Source organism: Pongo pygmaeus, chromosome 5, assembly GCF_028885625.2.
Source record: "Pongo pygmaeus isolate AG05252 chromosome 5, NHGRI_mPonPyg2-v2.0_pri, whole genome shotgun sequence".
NCBI classification, from domain to species: domain Eukaryota; kingdom Metazoa; phylum Chordata; class Mammalia; order Primates; family Hominidae; genus Pongo; species Pongo pygmaeus.
In genome coordinates this window covers 63,354,297-63,376,341 of record NC_072378.2, presented here as the reverse complement: position 1 = coordinate 63,376,341, position 22,045 = coordinate 63,354,297, and the positions used below count along the sequence as shown (strand labels likewise).

Sequence of the window (22,045 nt, the reverse complement as noted above, 5' to 3'; positions counted from 1 at the left end):
GGCATGCCCTGGAGACATTTTCCCCATTGTCTCGGGGATTAATATTTGGCTCCTCGTTACTTATGCAAATTTCTGCAGCTGGCTTCAATTTCTCCTCAGAAAATGGGTTTTTTTTTTCTATCACATTGTCAGGCCGCTAATTTTCTGAACTTTTATGCTCTACTTCCCTCATAAAACTGAATGCCTTTAACAACACCCAACTCACCTCTTGAATGCTTTGCTGCTTAGAAATTTCTCCCACCAGATACTCTGAATCATCTCTCTCAAGTTCAAAGTTCCACAAATCTCTAGGGCAGGGGCAAAATGCTGCCAGTCTCTTTCCTAAAACATAACAAGAGTCACTTTTGCTCCAGTTCCCGACAAGTTCCTCATCTCCATCTGAGACCACCTCAGCCTGGACCTTTTTGTCCATATCGCTATCAGACTTTTGGTCAAAGCCATTCAACAAGTATCTAGAAAGTCCCAAACTTTCCACATTTTCCTATCTTCTTCTGAGCCCTCCAAACTGTTGCAACCTCTGCCTCTTACCTAGTTCTAAAGTCATTTCCACATTTTCAGGTATCTTTTCAGCAACACTCCCACTTCTAGTACCAATTTACTGTATTAGTTCCTTTTCACATTGCTGATAAAGACATACTCAAGACTGGGAAGAAAAAGAGGTTTAATTGGACTTACAGTTCCACATGACTGGGGAGGCCTCAGAATCACAGCGGGAGGTGAAAGGCACTTCTTACATGGTGGTGGCAAGAGAAAATGAGGAAGATGCAAAAGCAAAAACCTCTGATAAAACCATCAAATCTTGTGAGACTTATTCACTACCATGAGAACTGTATGGGGGAATCCACCCCCATGATTCAAATTGTCTCCCACCAGGTACCTCCCACAACATGTGGAAATTATGGGAGTATAATTCAAGATGATATTTGGGTGGGGACACAGAGCCAAACCATATCATATATATATATATTATATATATATAATACACACACACACATAAACATACACACACACATATATATATAAATGATATGTTTGAGCCTATGTCATCACCTCCAGAGGTAGCTGAAGGGTTTTGTGGAGAGTTCCACATGTTTTCTGCTGTCACTTTATCATTAGGGGATTATTGTGTGGCAAGTAAGGCACTCACACAAAATATAAGGAGACACAAGGAACCTCAGTAATCAAGATAAATAATATTGTAATACAATGTAATATTTTAAAAATCAAAATCCAACAATCTGTGATGAATAAAATATACACATTTTAAATAAATGATCAGATGTTACACAACGTCATTCGCCTTACCCTAAACCAGAACCTGACATTTCAACCCTTCCTTTTTCCACATAGCAAGGAGGCAACTGGTAAAGTTTATATGGTATCCTTCCTAGGGTTATATTAGTATGTCATAAAAGAAATCTCTAATTACGTATTGTCAGACCAACATTGTGAAGCTCAGCCTTTCTATTGACCCCTTAAAAGTTACTCCAATGCATGTGTCTCTTAACTTTGCTTGAAAACAGAGCTGGGTCCACAGAGCCTGGTGCTGAAAATCAGGCACCTATTTCACAAATCACAAATGCATCCATGGCTGCAGAGGACTGTTCACTCTTTAATCAGTCACACCAGGCATATTTTACCAAAAAAAAAAAAAAAAAAAAAAAGTCTGTGCTGCTATGCTGTGCTGGTTGGAAATGGTTGGAAATGATCACACCCTTTTAGATGCTGATGATAAATTATGTCTCAGTCAGTGTTTCCAAAAATAAACTATTGCTTCAAACTGCATATTAGATACAGTATAACATTAAATCCTATGTGATTATTCATCATTCTCTCCAGGGCTAGCCCAAGGCAAAATTATAAAGCAGGTTAAGTTTATCCTTCACAGACCGCCTCTCTCAGTAATGCATGCAGATGCCCATTCTCCTCGACTACCCAAAGGCCTTACTGACCTGCCCCTTGGACTCTGGAGCCCTTTAGAAAGCACACCAAACTTTAGCCTATTTCCTACTATGGAAATATGCTTGCTAGTTTTACAATCCCTCAGGACCTCAAAATAGGTGGCTGTGATTGGAAAACTATCACTCAAAATAATTCACCTGGAGGTATAATAGCCAGTAATATTTCCATGTGTTTTCATGGGTAGAATATTATTTTAATAGAGACTGGAAAGAAAAAAACACACACCTCATGACATATCTCTACTTGGAACACACAATTGTGTATATGGTATACAAATAGTTGTAAAATAGTATGACTGCAAGAAAATATTTACTTAAAGGCAACAATTTTTAAAATTTTAAAATTGTTGTCTTTAAGTAATGGAGTAAATGAGGTATTCTTTTTTGCATTTTCTATTTTCTGATAAAGAGCACATATTATGTTTATTGTGAAATATTTTATTCACATAAACAAAGCACAGAAGATAATGAATGTCAAGTAGCTACCCTCCCATTTTATCAAATTTCTAAATTTTGCTATATTTACTTTAAAATGTACGTAAAATAAAACATAAAAGACAAAGTTGAAACTCCCTGGGAGGCAATTTTTTTTTTTTTTTTTTGAGACGGAGTTTCTCACTTATCGCCCAGGCTGGAGTACAATGGTGTGATCTCGGCTCACCGCAACCTCTGCCTCCTGGGATAGGCAATTCTCCTGCCTCAGCCTCCCAAGTAGCTGGGACTACAGGCATGTACCACCACGCCCAGCTAATTTTGTATTTTTAGTAGAGACAGGGTTTTTCCATGTTGGTCAGGCTGGTCTTGAACTCCTGACTTCTGGTGATCTGCCTGCCTTGGCTTCCCAAAGTGCTGGGATTACAGGCGTGAGCCACTGCTCCCAGCCTGGCAATTTTCAAATCCTCTTTCCTGGAGGTACCATTACTATGCATAAACTTTGGCGTTTATTATTACTTTATAAGTTATTATACTATTTCAACAAATATCTAAAAAAGTAAGTATTATTTTGGAATTTTCAAGTATTATAAAAGTCCTATCATACTGTATCTATCTTTGGATAATCTGGTTTTCTTAGATCCACTATTTTTTAAACATATTCATTTTTTGAGTCTTGCAGCTCTTGTTCATTCATTTTAACTTATCTATATGCTCTCCAGTTGTTTGTATTTTCCCCTTACAGGCAATGCTACAAAAATAAAAAGTTTTGTAAAGGTCTCTTTGTGCACATGTGTAAAGATTTTTCTAACATGTATACCTAAAAGTAAAATTGCTGTATCAAAGGATATCCACATCTTTGACTATATTAGATAATTCTAAATTGCTCTTCATAGTAGCTTGGACTCCCTCCTGTAAAGTATGACAGTTCTTGTGTCTCCACATCATCACCAGCTCTTGATATTGCCTGATTTTATTTTTGCTTAAAGAATGTAAAAAGGTACTTCATAGTTGTTTTAATCTGTCTTGCTTTCCCTAATAACTTATGAAGTTGAAAACATATTTGTTTATGAATTATCTATTTAGTTTTCCTCTTCTGTTCATTACCTGTTTAAATTCTACATTTTATAGTTATAAAAATAGTGTATTCCAATGAAAACAGAGTGACTCTTTAGTTAATAAGAAAACCAATGGTGAGACGTTAATTGGGCTAGGGGCCTTCCATATTCCTTAAATACATATAGTTCTGCTTTCTTTGTGTTTCAAAGACTTATTCTAATTGCCTCAGTCATTGTTCATTGTGATCTACAAAATATGATTACATTTATAAACACAAGTGTCAACATCTCTAGGTTCAAATCCTCATTCTTTCCTGTTTATGTGTGACTATGCACAAAAAAATTAACATCTCAGTGGCTAGGTATCCTTATCTTAAAATGAGATAATAACTCCAACCCCCAAATCCGAAATAGAATAGGATGGCTGGGAGTATATAATGATAACTGTTAATGGATGTAAAGTTGTTAGATTGGTAGTTGGCATAGCACAGTTATTATTATTAGGCATTATACACTTAGAGTATATTATAAATCACATGACATTTTAAGCACACTGAGATGTGAGATAACGCTTTGTAACCACGTTTTAGTTTACGTAATGTGTTTCTTCCTACACAGCATACAATTTTTAAACCATGGTTTTTGCCTCATCTCCATAGGGTTTTATTGTTACCTTTGTCCTGCTAAGCTATTTTTATTCTCTATTTTAGATAAATTTTCTCTCTACTTACATATATAGCCTTGTAAACCTTAATGAATGCTGTAAAAATGATTTGAAACTTTTTAGTCAAAGATATTGTGAAAATCTCATTGGTTTTCCTTCTCAGATAACTCAGAAAGGTGACTCTCTAGATGCAAAATCATAGCCTTTTCCAAAGTCTTAGCAAGAAATGACAATCTTAGAATATGGCTATAACTGAAAATGTCATTTGATTGCAATGGAACAAAATAATATCCTTGACACTGCTTCTAAAAGCTAGGTTAAAATCTTCAAACCCAGAGACATCCCTTGTAATTGACTGTGAAGCCCCTAAACTACTAAAAACTGAGGGATCAGGATAGAAAATTATAGAAGCAGCAAGGTATAGTTGATGCCTGAGAGCACTAAAATCTAATCACAAAACAACACAAGACAGATGCAACCACATTTAAAAATAATCTCTAATATTTCTTCTATGTGACCTATTCATAGCTTGAGTCTCTCTTTGCTATTCATCGAGAGAAAATACCCAGAGTGATAAAGACAAGGAACTTTCAAATTTGTTATCACTTTTTTTCTTCCTCATAATCTAAACATTATGTTTGGAAACCATTATTTTTACAACTTGTCCAGCACTAATTCCTGTCTTCTTTCTAGTCCTCTTATTTCCCATGCTCTAAAGTTGCATATGCATTTTAATGAGCAGACTTCCTTTTTATTTTTTTATTCAAAAAGTTTTCTTGGATTTCTAGTAAACAAGATAAAAATAATTTTAAAATTGAAATAAAACTTTTGTTTAAAAACCTGAATGCATTGAACTTGTGAATTGCACAACAAATATCCCTAAGGAGGAGAGTTAATCATTCAGCTCTAGGAAAGGCAGTGCTCAAAGAAAAAAGCAGAGGCTCAAAAACATCAGAAAATGGTGCCCTTCTTAAGAAAAATAATGAAAATCTAGGAAAAAGTGCCATTTTAATCTATATTTTAAATTACAAATCTTCTATTTGCATGCTATAATAAATTCAAATAAGACAATATATATGATGGTAAAACTAAGTCCTCATTCTTCTCCAGAGTCACCTCCAAATACTACTGCTTCTACAGTTTTGCTTTTGTATTTTCAAGATTGTTTGAAATATAAGTATATAGTCATATCAATATTTTAAAGTGATTATATATATACTTATTTAAATATACATGTGTTGGCACGGTGCGGTGGCTCATGCCTGTAATCCCAACACTTTGGGAGGCTGAGGTGGGTGGATCACAAGGTCAGGAGACCGAGACCATCCTGGCCAACATGGTGAAACCCCGTCTCTACTAAAAATACAAAAATTAGCTTGTCATTGGTGGCGTGTGCCTGTAGTCCCAGCTACTAGGGAGGCTGAGGCACAAGAACCTCTTGAACCTGGGACGCAGAGGTTGCAGTGAGCCAAGATGGCACCATTGCACTCCAGCCTGGTGACAGAGAGAGACTCCATCTCAAAAAAAAAAAAAATATATATATATACAAAAAATATAAATATACACACACACACGTATGAAAACATATATATCTCCACTGTAATTTATTTTCACTGAAGTATATATCATGGATAACTTTAACATTCATTAAACTATCTCATTATTTTTAGATGCAGCAGAGTATTTTAATATATCATTACACCATAATGTAAGTATCCATCCTCCTACTTACAGACCTTTGTATTGTCTCTATTTCTTTCTTATTGAAAAGTTTGAATATGATTACCCAAAAATATTTGTATACTTAAGCAAAAATATACATATGTCATATAAGAATATTTGCCCAAAATGTAATTACTTAGTTATGAGGTATAATCATTTTAAGTGTGCATAGATCCAAAGAAACTTCCAGATATACTGCACCAATTGGTATTCCTATAAAAAGTATGAAGATGACAAGTTCCTCATAAAATTGTTAATATTTGAAGTAATCAGGCCTTTCTAAGGTGTGCCAATCTGATAGATTAAAAAATGGTATTCTTTTAAACTTTCAACTTCGATTTTCTTGACATCTATCAAGAGGGTCTCAAACTCCCGGCTTCAAGCAGTTCTCCTTCCTTGGCCTCCCAAAGTGCTGATGTTATAGGCATGAGCTACTGGGCCCGGCCAAGGTTAAGGATTTTTTTATATGTTTAATGCTTACACATATACCTTGCTATATATTTTGGTACATATATATTACGTGTCTGTGGCTCTTATTTATGAGGTAATTTATGATATAAAAATGTTCACTTTTTATGTAATCAAATCTGAAAAAGGAAATTTAGTAATATCTTTAGATATTTTATTCTCTAAAATATCATCTAAAAATATTTCATAGTACATTTTACTACATCATTAGAAAAAATACTTGAATATTTTAGAAACTCAAGTTCTAGTCCAATTGTTTCTTATATTAGTTGTGTGATTTCATAAGATCTATTAACCACATCTAAAGACATCCCAGCAATCTTGAGATTCTTGCAGGAACAATTCATAAGGATCCCCATCTGCTACCTACATTAAGACCTAAAATCTCTAAAACTTCTAAACAGATCATTATCCTTAATCTAGATTTCTTTTCAGCCCTTTACAACGACTTCTCAAACATAATGTGCTTAAGAACCATCTGGAGATGTTGTAAAACTGCACGTTCTAATTCAGTAGGTGTAGGGTAGGGCCTGAGATTCCACATTTCTGACAAATTCCCAGGAGATGCTAAAACTGCAGCTCTGTGGACGACACTTTGAATCCCAGGCCCTAGAATCATTCTTTACATGAAAGGAACTGAAGGATAGTTCCAAGTATGAAAACAATTAGTATTACCAGTAATGGTGACTATAAAATAGTTCCCATTCATTTGGCATTTCAGTTGACAGAGCACTTTGACATTTGTTAACTTCTTCTGATATTCACAACAACCCCCCCCCCACACCCCCATGAAGGCAGGGCATTAATTATTCAGAGGAGAAAATGAAGGCGTGTTAACATCCGTGCTCAGTGTCACACAGCTAATAAGAGACAAGGTGATCTGTGAGGTTAACTCAGACATAGAGACAATATAACACAATGGCTAAGAGAACAGGCTTTAAAGTCAGAAAGATCTGAATACTGTCTCCTTCACATTTTAATTGTGTGCATTGTACAAGTTACTTAACCTCTCTATTTTAGTTCCTCATTTATAAACTGGACATGCCTATTTCATACACTTGTTAGATTTAACAGCCTCTAAAATGCCTGGTACAAATGTCTATCACGTGTTAGTCCCTAAATAAATGGTAGCTGCTGCTGATGTTTGTCATCTTTATTATCCCAGAAAATTCTGCTGAATTGTTGTACATACTTCTTATCCTCGCAAAATCTTCGTGCCCATCTAAGAGAATATTTAACTTTCCTGCAGCACTTGACCACCATGGGCTCTATATAAAATACATGACAGGATTAGACGCTTGGAGCGAGCCTCTTCGTTGCATCTCTATTAAGCTGGATATGTGGGAGGACTTGCAGTGTAGCTGCCTACTGATGTGTTGTTACGTATACAAAGAATTTCTGCCTGCAGAGTTTCTGCTATAGCTTTCAGAAGCCCACAAATGCAAGCACGTTTTCTCCAAGTGTAGAATAGGAGTTATTTTTTGATAGTGGGATACTAGTGAACGATTATACTTGGCTAAGCTTCAGATGATTTCACCAGTTATGATTTCTGCAAAAAGTAACTAAGCAGTGTCACTAGAAAAAGCTGAAAAATGATATCTATGTCAGGGACAGATAAATGAGAAAAGCAAAACAAAGGAAAATGCTGTACCATATTGATAGTGTGTGGGGTATGACTTATGAAAGTGTCTCAATAATTAAATATAGATTCGTCATTTATGAATACTAATATCGAGGCTATGACAATATATTTTTAACTGTCTTAAAATTTTTCATTTTCTCCTGGGTTTTTTCATCAAATGAAGTAAAGTTGCAATATTTTTTCTATTTGAAATTTATAACTTTTTTCTGTAATATTTCTCAGTTCTATGGTTGGGAAGTTCATAGTTCTACATGTTTTGACTTCCAATCATTTCTCATTCAACTGGATCACTATTAACATGAGTTTTACTGCTATAATTTTTTCAGAGATCCCTGGTATGCAAGAAAAATTGAAACAAAGAAAGTATAGGACAAAGATAAAGACATAAGATGTAAGATCAATTTTAGGGTAAAAAAATACAAGATTATGATTTTATAGGACTGTCAGTGAGGCAAACAGTTGGTCAGCTCAAACACTCAACTGTTATTTTGATGGAATATTTGATTGATTCACTGTAAGCAACTTTATTGATGTGTGAGATAGAATTTAGGCAACATTTGTCATCATAGGGGACTGGGCTGCTGGATCAGGGAACAGATAAAATGCCTATTCTCTTTGTATGAAAAGAAGTAATAAGGAATGTGTATTACATAAGAAAAAGAGCTAGCAGATGAGATAAAGACAAAAAATTATTTGCACACTTTCACCAAGTTGCTTAAAAAATAGGTCAAGAATGTCTAATTTAACAAAACTTAGCAATGATACTTAATATACAAAGTAGGATACAAAATTTTAGTTGCTGTAACATATCTATAATTTCAAAACATACACATATACATATATAGAAAATGAGATGAAATACATACAACAAAATTTTAACTGTGTTTAGACTATAAGATGATTTTCATTTCTGAGTATATTCTATATTTTTCAGTGTTCAAACAGTTCACAAATTACTTTTATACCAAAAATATGATAAACAAAAAAATTCATAAGCAAGAAACAACATTTTGAACCTAAAAGGAGAACAGATGATCTATGAAGTCACTTTGGCCTAGGGTTTTTTGGCATTCTGCCACTCGGTCAGTTTAGTCTGTAATATGCTATGGTATCAGGCAACCCCAAAGTCTCACTGGCTTGACAAAACAAAAGTTTATTTTTCATACATGCAAAGTCCACCGTGGCTGCAGCGAAGCTGCACTCCAGCTGTAACTAAACATTCCAGACTAATTTGCTCTTATGGCTCCTCCGCAGAAACACATGCTTCTACAGTCTGCATGGCACAGGCAAAGAAGGCTGGAGAGGTGAGCATCAGCAATTAAGCACTTCAGTTCAGAAGTGGCATTCATCATTGCAGCCCACATTTTATTGCCAAGCTCAGTCACATGACTGGTAAAGTGTAGTCCTCCTTGTTCTGAAATTACAGGAGAGACAGATAAAGTGTTGGTAAACTTTAGAATTGTCTAACATAGCCATTAGCCTCCTGGCAGGTCATTAGGCAATGGACTTCCCTCATCTATATAATAGCCTCATTTCATGGTCAGTGCCACAGTGCCTGGCATGGAGTGAGGAATTAGTAAATATTTATTGTATTTTCCCTTTGCCTACAGCTGAAACCAAATATATAAACTGTTCTAAGTCATCTATTATTCAGCATTACTATTCCTCCTACCTTTAAGTTATCTGACATGATATTGGTAACTACATTTTATTTGGGTTTACAACACAATTATTTTTCTTGTTGTATTACACCTTCTAAAACAGGGTGTTCAATAGGTCTATGTGAATTAGTGATTTGTTCACAAAGCTCAATCTCCTTTTCTACCATCTCCTTTTCTAAGTGCCAGGAACAATTGATCTCCCAACAGCAGACACTAAAAAAAAGAATAGCAAAGTATTTAACCATCACGTTAGCTTCATCTGCTCCCATCAGCCCAAGTCAGCAACTTCATCTTACCGAACAGGGTCAAGTGTAGATGACTCATTGACTTAGAAGATCTCCCCAAGGAAGCATGTGATGTGGTGGAAAGTGAATGATCTTTGGCATCAGACAAATGCACATTCAGACCTTGTCTCTACTACCTATGTGCCATGCAATCTCAGGCAACTGACCTAGCCTCACTGAACTTCAAATTTTTCATCAGAAAAATGGAAATAAAAATATTTACCCATTAGATGCTTTTAATTTTCCATGTTTCATCTCTTAGGCTCACTTCTAATTTCAGTCCTAATTTTGATAAACAACTGAGTCAGCTTCCAGTGTCCCACCTCAGAGATGTATCTCTACTTTTCTGCTTTAGGGCCATTTCCCATGGTGCTGTTCAACTCAGTGGAGCTTAGTTGGAGTGGAGGGAAATTAACAGCTCCTGGGGACAGAAATATATCCGTAAATGTCCCAGCCTTCTATTATTTAGACTGATTTTGAGAAGCATGTCCTACACTTCTCAAAGTACTGGTGGACCCAAGCCTGCATTCCCCATAGAAGAATCCTCAATGGCATACCCATATGTGCTTTTCCTTCTTCCCTTTTCCCCTGCTGCTTCAGTCCTGTGTCTGTGAATCACATTCCATATAAACTATACTCAAGCTCTTGCCTCAGGTTCTGCTTTGGGACAACCCAAACTTAGATTGTAACAAATTTTGGAAAACATCTATAATATTTCCTTTAAATATAGTAAAATTTCAAGGCTAACGTGTTCTTGTGCAGTGATTAATCTTAAATAAACCCACACACTTCTGGTGACACATTCATATTTTGACATGACTTTTCTATTTGTAATTCCTCATCATAATACCAGGTGAGTGAGTACGATGGATGGTAATATTGCTGAAATTCATTCCTATGTGAGGATAGCTACAAATAGCTATTTATATTCACAAGTGACTGTGAACCTCATAAATATAATCCATGAATCCAAACTAAAATGTATTTCTAGCTGAACTGCCCTTAAGTGGGTACCCACAATTGTGGCCACTTCAAGATTATACAACATGAGGAAAACTGTGACAGAAGATTTTGTCATGAAAAAAAATGTTATATTTTAAGTTAGAGTTACACTATCCTACTTTAGAAGACTTGACAAAAACATAAGGTCATGTGAACACATTGGTAGGGCTCTTCTGAGGACCTTGGAAGGGCTCAGTGTAAATTAGGAGCCCTGAAGCTTAAGCTACATGAGCTTCGTGATAAATCCACCTTGGGTCATGGCTATTAATAAATCATTATTGGATGACAGCAAGACTGGAAGAGAAAGAGGAATAAAGAGGAGCAGATCTTCCTATGGTACTATTTTGCATTCCGTGTGGAAAATGTAGTCTGAAGTCATACAGTAAACCTTTTATTTTTTCACTCAATTATTAAAATCTTAATTTAAAAATGCATGTAGAACTTTCTTACAAGAGTAAAGAAAAAAAGAAAAAGGTTTTAAATTTTAAGCATGTACTTATTCTAGAGAGTGAATTGGAAATGCAACAAGAGGATAAGTAAAGCTTTATTCATTTGGCACTTGTGATTTTTCATATATGGGTGTGAAACTAAAGAAAGAATTTGACAAATAAAGGATTTTAAGAGAGTAATAAAATAAAGTGGCAGTCTTTTCAAACATTTTACATATACTGAACATGGTAATCACACTTTTATTTCTAAGTGTCATTATAGATCCACTGTTTAGTAATGCTATAGTTGTCCAGTTAAAGTGTTGCTTGCATTTTTAAAAAGTCATTTCTTTCCATGCATTTTGTGTGCATTTCAGATTAGTCTTTCTTCTAATTAGTGAATGTTTGTCAGTTTGTAGTTACATCATGTATGTTTAAGACTGATGATACAGCTGCTTAATGTATAATCCTAAAACAAAAGCATAGAGAAATATGGTGAAAAGAAAATTAAAAGGCAAGGAACTATATTAGTCTAAAGGTAACAACAAACATTCTGTAAAATAATCATGCTTCTTATTCAATAGAAGCTGTCAAATTTTCATCCCTCAAATTTATCATCCTTTTGTGTTTATAGAATAATAATAAGTAGTTTATCAGGTAAAATTATATAAAACTGATATATCCAACCACCAAAAGAAAAAGAAAAGCAAACCTTTCTCTGAGTGAGATAGTTAGCTTGCTAGCTAGAGATACACAAACATGTGCACAGGAGGACCCCTTATTGAGAAACTGTCTTGTTCACAGTATCATAGAAAATTTGGAAAAAAGAGCATTTTTTCCATCCATCCCCAACACGTGGCCAGCTAGCCCCTCTTGTTCTGCGCGACCTACTCACATCATGGGACCATAGGTGTTTCACAGCCTAATAGAAGTTAGGCAACTGAAGTTGTCACTTCTTCCCAGCCCTCCCTGGCTGTCGTCTGAGGACCCAGGATGATAACATGGGGTTGGAGAAAGGATGGGGTTTCAGTAAGCAGCAGAAACAGGTGTTCACTTTCATGCTTCAGAGCTGACAGGGCAGCACGCCATGTAGGAGAACCTGGAAAACAAGTGCTGTGACTTGAGAAGTTCCCAGCAAAGGTCCCAGAGTCCTAAGTTAGCATGTTAGGATTAGGGTGCCTGCCTCCAAGCACACTCTGGGCCTCACTTGCTTCATAGCAAATTGAAGTATAGTGCATAAAACAGGACCAGTGGTTACACAGAAAGATTATTGAAGCTATTTTCCTTTTGGAAGAGTTTTCTCTTTCATTCTCTAACCTGGCTAAATAACATGTTAAATATTTCTAGTCATGGCTTTGTGAAACTTAACTAGTTCTTAATCTCAAAAAGTGAAGCAATATGGTAGTCTGAAGCATGAATAAAGTACAAAAAAAGTAATGTCATTTGTCTCATAATACCCACTTTCTGGCTTGCTGTGGCATAATTCTAGACCTATAACACTCTTCAGTGAAGTGAAAAGATGTACCAGCCTGACAGATGCAGTCAAAGCTGTGTCCATTAGCAAACCCCAGCATTAGCAATTCATTTAGCTTAATGAGTTGTCGTACATGCCTGTGAATTTCATTCCCTTAGCTGGAGACCCCTGAAATTCTTAAGTCCAACACACTTCTGAAAACTGTTTTCATGCTTTTGATGTTAGATGAGATAATGAGATCTTGCAGTATCCCAAGCAAAATACATTTCAGAAGTTACCCTGCTTCAAAAGGGGATACCCCAATGACTTCCAAAAGAAAAAGATGACACAGAAATCTTCATCATAAATATCCTTTATGTTCTCCAAAGGATGGCAGTTAATTAAGAATAATTGACTCTATATATATATACCAGAAACTCATTTTGGCTTAGCTAATTATCGGCAGGGTCAAAAACATTTTGCGGAATAAAGAGACTGTGGTCCCTGACTTTTCTTCATGTGTCTGTGGCTGACACATCTGGCTGATAAGCTGAGCACATCCATGCCAGGAGCTGGGGACAGGGTCTGGAGAGAGAGACCCAGTTTTCTGCCCTGTGATGCAGAAACTAAATCCCATTCATTAGTGCATGTCTCCACCTGAATCTCTCAAAGACATCTCAAATTTGAACTTACTTCCCAGAATCTGAGCCATGTATTTTAATACCTTATTTTTAATTGCACTTTTAGGTTACAGCAAAATTGAATGCAAAATATAAAGAGTTCTTCCTATATACTTCTTATTCCTCCATATGCACAAGCTCCTCTACTAAGAATACCTCATACCACAGTGATACTTTTTTTTTTTTTTTTACAATAAATGAACCTGCATTTACACATCATCACCCAAAGTCCATAGTTCATGTTAGTGCTTACTCTTGCTGTTACACATTCTATGGATTGGGATACATGTAGAATGACATTCATCTACTGTTGTAGTATCATACAGAGTAGTTTCCCTGCCTTAAAGATCCTCTGTGCAAGGTCTATTCATCCCTCTCTCCATCATCCTTTGGCAACCACTGATATTTTTACAGCCTCCATAGTTTTGCTTTTCCAGAATATCACATAGTTGGAATCTATACAGCATGTAGCCTTTTTCCACTGGCTTCTTTCATTTAGTGATATGCGTTTACATGTGTTCCACATCTTTTCATGGCTTTCTCACTTTTTAGCACTGAATAATATTCATTGTTTGGATATACCACCTTTTTTTTTTAACAATTTACCTACTGAATCCATTGATTACTGGAGTGAATACCAATCCTCCTCAGAAACACGGTGGTCAGTCTAGATTTCTTCCCTCTCTTACCTCCATATTCAATGTAACTTGTCTCCTGAACGTGTCTGAGATTTGTCTCATTCACTCCTACTGCCTTCCCATACCATCACTAAACTAATTTAGGCTCTCATCATTTCCTGCTTGAAGTGAAGCAACATAACAGTTCTGTCACTTCCTATCAGACTCTATTTTTCTAACCAAACAATGTGTGCCTTCCACTACTGCTGGAATTCATTCTGGATCCTAAGGTTGATCATGACTCCTTTCCTTAATCTCTGATGGCCTTCTATAAACTTAGCAAACATGAGGTGTGCTATGACCTGGTTCCTGCGTACCTGGCCAAATCCATTCTTAAATACTTCTCGTTTTCCCTTTCTGCACTGACTACTATACCTCATACTTTAGAGGCACTGCATTGCTATTTCTCACTGACCTGGCCATGTTTTCCCTTTCTCTTTGGCTCTGAACATGATGCTCCAGTTTTGGGGGCTGTTTTTGTAGCACTTTTCCGGCTAAGTCAAGCCCTTTTCTCAGAACTCAGCTTATAGCTCACTTCTGCTTGAAAGACTTTCCTGACATATCCCATCTGTAGTAAGGAGCCATATGTGTTTCCCTATATACCAGACTATTTATTATACTTCACTATAATTTAATTTCTTTAATTATTGGATACTCTTCAAGTATCCAAGACCATAAATGGGGGGCTGCTCAGAGGTAACGGTCAGCATGGGATCCCTCCATGGTACTCAATGACCCTCTTGAGGAAGATCTTTTTCTCTCCACCTCGAGGACTCCTAGGCACTCACCACTTATTGTCCAGTCTGCTTTGCTCCTTCTTCCCCTAAGGCCAGTATTAGCTGATGAAAACATTACACTTCCAGCTCAAATCTGAATATATCTGATTCACACCTTGGTTGGTAGTTTCGCTGACATGCATTTTGGCTTTTGACTTGGGATTATGAAGGGAAAACTTGCCTTGGGCATGCCAGTGAACATTTGGGTGGGGGAGAGAGTGTACTGGAGACTATAAATATGCAGCAAGTATGCAAACTAGACTTCCAGACATAAAACACCACTGTACAGTCAGTACTAGTTTTAAAGATCTAAGTGTTTAATATTATTCTTACAGTGAAGAAAAACATTGCATATTGTTTTATAAATTAAAGTTAGGCTATAGATCATGCTAACTGATTAAAACCAATTACGAATAAACTAGAAATACCATTCTTATATGATTATATTTTATGAATTTAAATACTTTTTTCAGTCAGTGAATTTCAGCTTGGAATAAAGATATTACATTAAAAGGGCTTATTTTCATGCCTATTAATGATCTTCCAAGTAGTCATTTTTGTTCATTGGCAAAAAAAACAAAAATAAAAAAAGAGGCTGTTTCAGGTATTAACACTTTTGTTCTGACACATGGTCTTTGTTTCTAGTCAATCATCTGCAGTATTAAAAGTAATCAACCTGCTTTCTAATTCAACTAAGAGCTTCTGAGAAGTGATTTCTCTCTTTTCATAGTAAAATTGCATCCTGTGATCAAATATCACTTTATTCCTGCCAGGACAAAAGCCTTCTGGCTTGTTAGCAATTCAACATAGCCATGCCAACCAACATCATTGTCTAAAATGTTTGTAAAGATGGGCACATATATCTATATGTGAAGAATTTCTCTAGAAATCTCTAGGTATCTCACAAGCCAAGGATTAAAGTATTGTGCTACCAAGGATCTGACTTAGTATAAACGAATTAAGAGACATAGCTACATTTATATTTGGGAGTTTGCCTTCCACTAAATGAACTCAAAATGGGAATGAAAATTATGGAATAATCCAATGAAATGCATCTTTAAAATGTAGTATAGTGATACATGGTAAAAGTAGTATATGAGAAAATATTGCAAGGTCATAAGGACACATTTTTACACAGGTTAATAACAAGGTTGTTGATAATGTTTTTGATTTTGCCTGAGTCAGGGTCCCAGTAGGAAACAGATGGCACACTCAAATTAGGAAAATTTGAGGATGGTTTCATGAAGGAGTATTTAGGACTGTATAGCCAAGGAGTAGAGAAACCATAAAGGAGAGTGGGGAATGCCGAGCCTAACAGTAGAGGAGCTTTTTATCATTCCCAGTGCCTAAGGGGAGAAGGCAGTCAGCAGTTGCCAAAACCTATAGTGAGAGAGCCAGCTGTGTAGAGAGGACTGCCTGGAGAGGACCCGTGACCTTCCGTATGGGAATCCAACCTAGCAGGGGACATGATACAGGAATGAAGCTGGGGGCATACACAGCCCAAACTCATTCTGCTCCTTTCCACTCATCTCTTTGCTAGAGTTGCTCATTGGCTGAACTCAGATGGTCATCAGAAGGTAATATTACTCCATTGAAATCCATACAGGTCCACCTCCTTGGGATGAGAGGCAGGTGGAAATAGATTGAGAGTACATCTGAAGAAGTAACACAAAGTATCCACCAGAACTACTAATATTAAACCTCATATGCTGTGTGAATAAACCACACCAAGAATTTTCACTTAAATATTCTGTGAAGCAAGAAATTAATTCAGTATCATCAAAAGCCTCAAAGCTAAGAAATAATCACATAGGGCTTCTCATTATTAGATATGTGCAGATATTGACAGAATATAATTTTGTGATTCAGGTTTATTAATCAATATAAACATTCAGACAAAATAGATGGGGGGTTACCCCAGGAATAGAATATATTTTGGCCCAGATGTTCTGTTTTTCATATTAATTACCTCCCCTTTTCATTCTCATTGCTATCATTATACAACTTCCAAATACCACCATTTACACTCAGTGTTTCTAATGCTTTTCATTTACTTTCTATTTATCCAAGCACTTGTCCATTATCTTATTTATTTATTTATTTATTTATTTATTTATTTATTGAGACAGAATCTTGCTCTGTCACCCAGGCTGGAGTGCAGTGGTGCGATCTCGGCTCACTGCAACCTCTGCCTCCCAGGTTTAAGCAATTCTCTGCCTCAGCCTCCCAAGTAGCTAGGATTATGGGTGCCTGCCACCATGCCCAGCTAATTTTTGTATTTTTAGTAGAGATGGTGTTTTACCATCTTGGCCAGGCTGGTCTTGAACTCCTGACCTCGTGATCCTCCCACCTCGGCCTCCCAAAGTGCTGGGATTACAGGCGTGAGCCGCCGTGCCCACCCTCCCATTTATTTATTTACTTATCAAATATTTAATACAGCTAACTCTATGCCATCTCTGCTCAACTCTTCAATGCCCATATTGATAACCTTTCTAGCACATTAGACTTCAGTGACAAAATCTTATCCCTTTCAAATATGTGGAGCTTTTCAAAACTAAAATCTCAAGATCTGAAATCACTTTCTAACTATAACTTACTACCTATGACTTTCATATTCTCTTTTTTTAAAAAAATATTTTTAATTGTAACTGATTTCTTAGCCACCTAACTCCACCTGCTGAACATGGTAATCAACCATCTCAAGAAAGCCCTTGCTGCCACTAGAATGTATGTCTTCTTTGACTACTCCTTATATCTCTCCTTTAAAGTCCTTAGTTCAGGATACACTCCCAATGACCACTTCCCAGTTGCCAAAGTTTCTTTGGGAAATTCATGAAAATGCATATATTGGATGAACACGAATTCAGGATTTCAACTGGATTTTTATGTTCTGAAGACTTTTTATTCATCTCTCCTTGATTTTCCATACATTTTCTTAGAGTATTATGCCAAAATTATCAGCCTTCTCAAATTCTTTTCTTTTCAGAGTTGGTATTAAAACTTATATATGCTGTACCTGTTTTATTTCCTGGAACTCCCATCCCCGGGCCAACTCTTTATCTAGATCCTAGATAACCCAGTCTATTAACCCACTTATGCCTGAGGTTGCAATTTTTTGAATTTTTGCAATCAGACTTTGGAAGTATCTTTGAGAAGTAGGACATAAATAACTCTCCCAGGCTTAGCATTCCAATAATGGAACACTAGGCATAAAAGTCTACCAACATGCTTCTGATTTTAATTTCTTACCTGCCAACATAACACATCATATATAACTCAAATAGTTTATAACTTAAAGCAGTCAACCTCTCATTTGATGCTATCCATGTCCTATATGTGAATTTTCCACTTGTACAAGCAGGCTGCTGAGTGCTGTTGCAAAAACAGCACAATTATGAGGATGCTTTTTATTTTCTCCAGTCAACTAGGGTTTTTTCCTTTTTCTTGGGACAGTGGTTCTAAATCAGCAGCACTCTCCCAAATGCCCTATTTAATTTCCTTGCCTCTGAATTCACAATTAAAATAGAAGCCATAAGAAGTATACTCTCTTAACTCTCCTCACCCCACATATATCTGTAATTATAGCTATTGTTTTACATGCCCTCTTCTCTTATTCCTGGAAAATGAAATGTTCTGTCTCTGGAATGAATGCCCTATCTTTGTGTGAATTCTGAGTTCCAACCCTTCCTTCTCTGTTCCTCCAAGACTTCGCTGTGTTATATACCCTCCTTTCCCAATATCTTCTTTCTTTCTCACTTCACAAATGCCCAAGATTTTTCCATCTTCATAAAATAGGTATACCAGAAAGATCATTTTGAGTTTTATGTTCCCATTTAGCCATTCCTCTTTTTCTCTTTCTAGCCAGCTTTCTAATGTCAACCCTCCCTCGTCTATGACTTACAGCTCACCTATTTACATCTACTATGTACAATTGAAGTTCTGTTTCAACAGACACAGAAATTGTGCTTGAGTTTAGGAATGGTCAATCCAATGGACACTCGCTAGCCTTTTTCTTGCTTCATCTTGCTTTGGCTTTGACAATTATCATTTCTAAGTGCTTAAAGTCACTATTCTCTCGATTGCTTAATATTTAAAAAAATCTGGCACTTTTCATCCAATACAGGCATACCTCACTTTATTGTGCTTCACAGATATTGCGTTTTTTTTTTTTTTTTAACAGAGTAAGGACTCTGTGACCAGCAATTCTATGGGTGTCATTTTTTTCAACAGTGTGCATTTCTGCGCCACATTTTGATAATTCTCATATTTTAAATTTTTCCAGTATTAGTATATGTTATGCTGGTTTATAATCAGTGACCTTTGATATTACTATTGTCATTGTTTTGGGATGTCACAAACTGCCCTCATATGAGATGGCAAGCTTAACGGATATATATTGTGAGTGTTCTGACTGTTCCACCAACCAGTCATTCTCCTTTCTCTCTCTCTGTCTCTCTCTTTCTCTGGGCCTATTTCCTGAGACACAATGATAATAACACTGATATTAGGCCAATTCAAAATAATAACCCTATTATTATGTCCTCTAAGTGTTCAAGTAAAAGGAAGAGTCACACATCTCTCACTTTAAATCAAAAGCTAGAAATGATCAAGCATCATGAGGAAGGCATGTTGAAAGCTGAAACAGGTCAAAAGCTAGGTCTCTTGCACTAGTTAGCCAAGTTGCGAATGCAAAGGAAAAGATCTTGAAGGAAATCAAAAGTGCTACTCCATTGAACACCCCAATGATAAGCAAGTGAAATAGCCTTATGGCTGATATGGAGAAAGTTTGGTCCAGATAGATCAAACCAGCCACAACATTCTCTTAAACCAAAGACTAATCCAGAGCAATGCCTAACTCTCTTCAACTCTATGAAGGCTGAAAGAGGTGAGGAAGCTGCAGAAGAAAAGTCTGAAGCCAGCAGAGGTTGGTTCATGAGGTTTAAGAAGCCATCTCCATGTCAGAGAAGTGCAAGATGAAGCAACAAGTGATGATGTGGAAGCTGCAGCAAGTTGTTCAGAAGATGTACCTAAGATCATTGATGAAGATCGCTACACTAAACAATGGATTTTCAATGTAGATTGAACAGCCTTCTACTAGAAGATGCCATCTAGGAATTTCATAGCTAGAAAGAAATTAATTTCTGGCTTCAAAGCTTCAAAAGATAGGCTGACTTTCTTGTTAGGGAATCTTGCAGGTGGTGACTTTAAGTTGAAGCCAATGCTCATTTATCATTCTAAAAATCCTACAGCCCTTAAGAGTTATGTTAAATCTACTCTGTCTGTTCTCTAGAAATGGAACAACAAAGCCTAGATTACAGCACATCTGTTTACAACATGCTTTAATGACTATTTTAAGCCCACTATTGAGACCCTGCTTCTCAGAAAAAAAGATTCCTGTCAAAATATTACTGCTCATGACAAATGTGTCTGGTCATCCAAGAGCTCTGATGGAGATTTACAAGTTGATTAATTTTGTTTCATGCCTGACAATACAACATCCATTCTGCAGTCATTGGATTAAGGGGTAATTTCAACTTCCAAGTCTTATTGTTTAAGAAATACATTTTGTAAGGTTATAGCTGCCATAGATAGTGATTCCTCCAATGAATCTAGGCAAAGTCAATTGAAAATTTTCTGGAAAGATTTCACCATTCTAGATGCCATTACGAATATTTATGATTCATGGGAAGGGGTCAAAATGTCAACATTAACAGGAGTTTAGAAGAAATTGATTCCAAACCTCATGGATGAGTTTGAGGGATTTAATACTAAAGTGGAGGAAGTAACTTCTGCTGTGGTGGAAATAGCAAGAGAACTGGGATTATAAGTGGAGCCTGAAGATGTGACTAACTTGCTATAATCTCATGATGATACTTTAATGGATACGAAGTTGTTCCTTAAGGATGAGCAAACAAGGTGTTTTTTTTTTTTTTTTTAGAAAGAATCTACTCCTGGTGAAGATGCTGGGAATATTGCTGAAATAACAACAATGAATATAGAACATACATAAACTTAGTTGATAAAGCAGTGGAAAGGTTTGAGAGGGCTATCTGCAGTTTTGAAAGAAGTTCTCTTGTGGGTAAAATGCCATCAAACCGCATCACATGCTATAGAGGAATCTTTTGTAAGTCAATTAAAGTGGCAAACTTTATTGACGTCTCATTTTAAGGAATGCCCATAGCCACTCCAACCTTCAGAAACTACCACGCTGACCAGCCAGCAGCTATCAACATCAAGACCCTCCACTAGCAAAAATAATCACTAAAGGCTCAGATGATCATGAGCATTTTTTGGCAATGAAATATTTTCAAATTAAGGCATATATGCTGTTTTTAGATGTAATTATATTGCATACTTAAACTACAGTATAATGTAAACATAGCTTTTATATACACTGGAAAACTTAAAAAATTGTGTGACTCACCTTATTGCAGTGGTCTGGAATTGAACCTACAATGTGTCTGAGGTATGCCTGTACTCCTTCTTAAGGTCAGTTCCACCTACACCCAAGCAACCCCAAGTCCTATTAATCTTGTTTAAATATTATCCAAACACTTTTCTCCCTTCCCATTACTCTTGTTTAATTATTTATTTTAAAATATCCCCATAGTGTTATAGTGTCCATTTAAACCCCTTCTCACTCACCCCTGAAACCATCCCTCTGTTTTGATCACAGGAATATTTCTAAATAAAATTTTGATCATATATGCAATTGTCTTGTAATACCTAAACACTACAGCATAATGTTCATAGTAGTTTATGATCTATTCTTTGTTTATAATCACTTTCTGAATTTCTTGAGGACCTCCCATACTGAGAAACTTTTACTTTTCAATGTCTAACTTTGTTTTTCTGTCAAAAAGCACTACTTCTTTTGAGAATTCCCTCTCTGCATCTTTCTGTGCCTACTATTTGCGTACCCACTTATTCTCCAGAAAATCAGGAAATCACCACCTACTCTATGAAACCCTCACTCAGCTCTTCACTTTAGTCTAAAGACTGAGGTATATCCCAGAGATACCGCACGTTCGGTTCCAAAGGCTACTCCTGGTTATGCATATTGTCTTGCAGATGCTTCTATTGCAATGAAAAATTTATTTAACTTTCTGCCTTTCTTGCTAGTTATGAACATTTTGA

The 22,045-nt window shown here is 36.3% G+C and overlaps 1 protein-coding gene across 1 annotated transcript in view; it reads left to right on the top strand.

Moving 5' to 3' along the window:
* The window catches only part of LOC129037898 (protein eyes shut homolog), a 518,317-nt gene that overhangs the window by 57,348 nt on the left and 438,924 nt on the right, over positions 1–22,045 (top strand). The window contains exon 2 of the mRNA XM_063666297.1: positions 5,786–5,823. The gene's annotated coding sequence lies outside the window, so the exon portion shown is untranslated. The remainder of the gene's footprint in view (positions 1–5,785; positions 5,824–22,045) is intronic.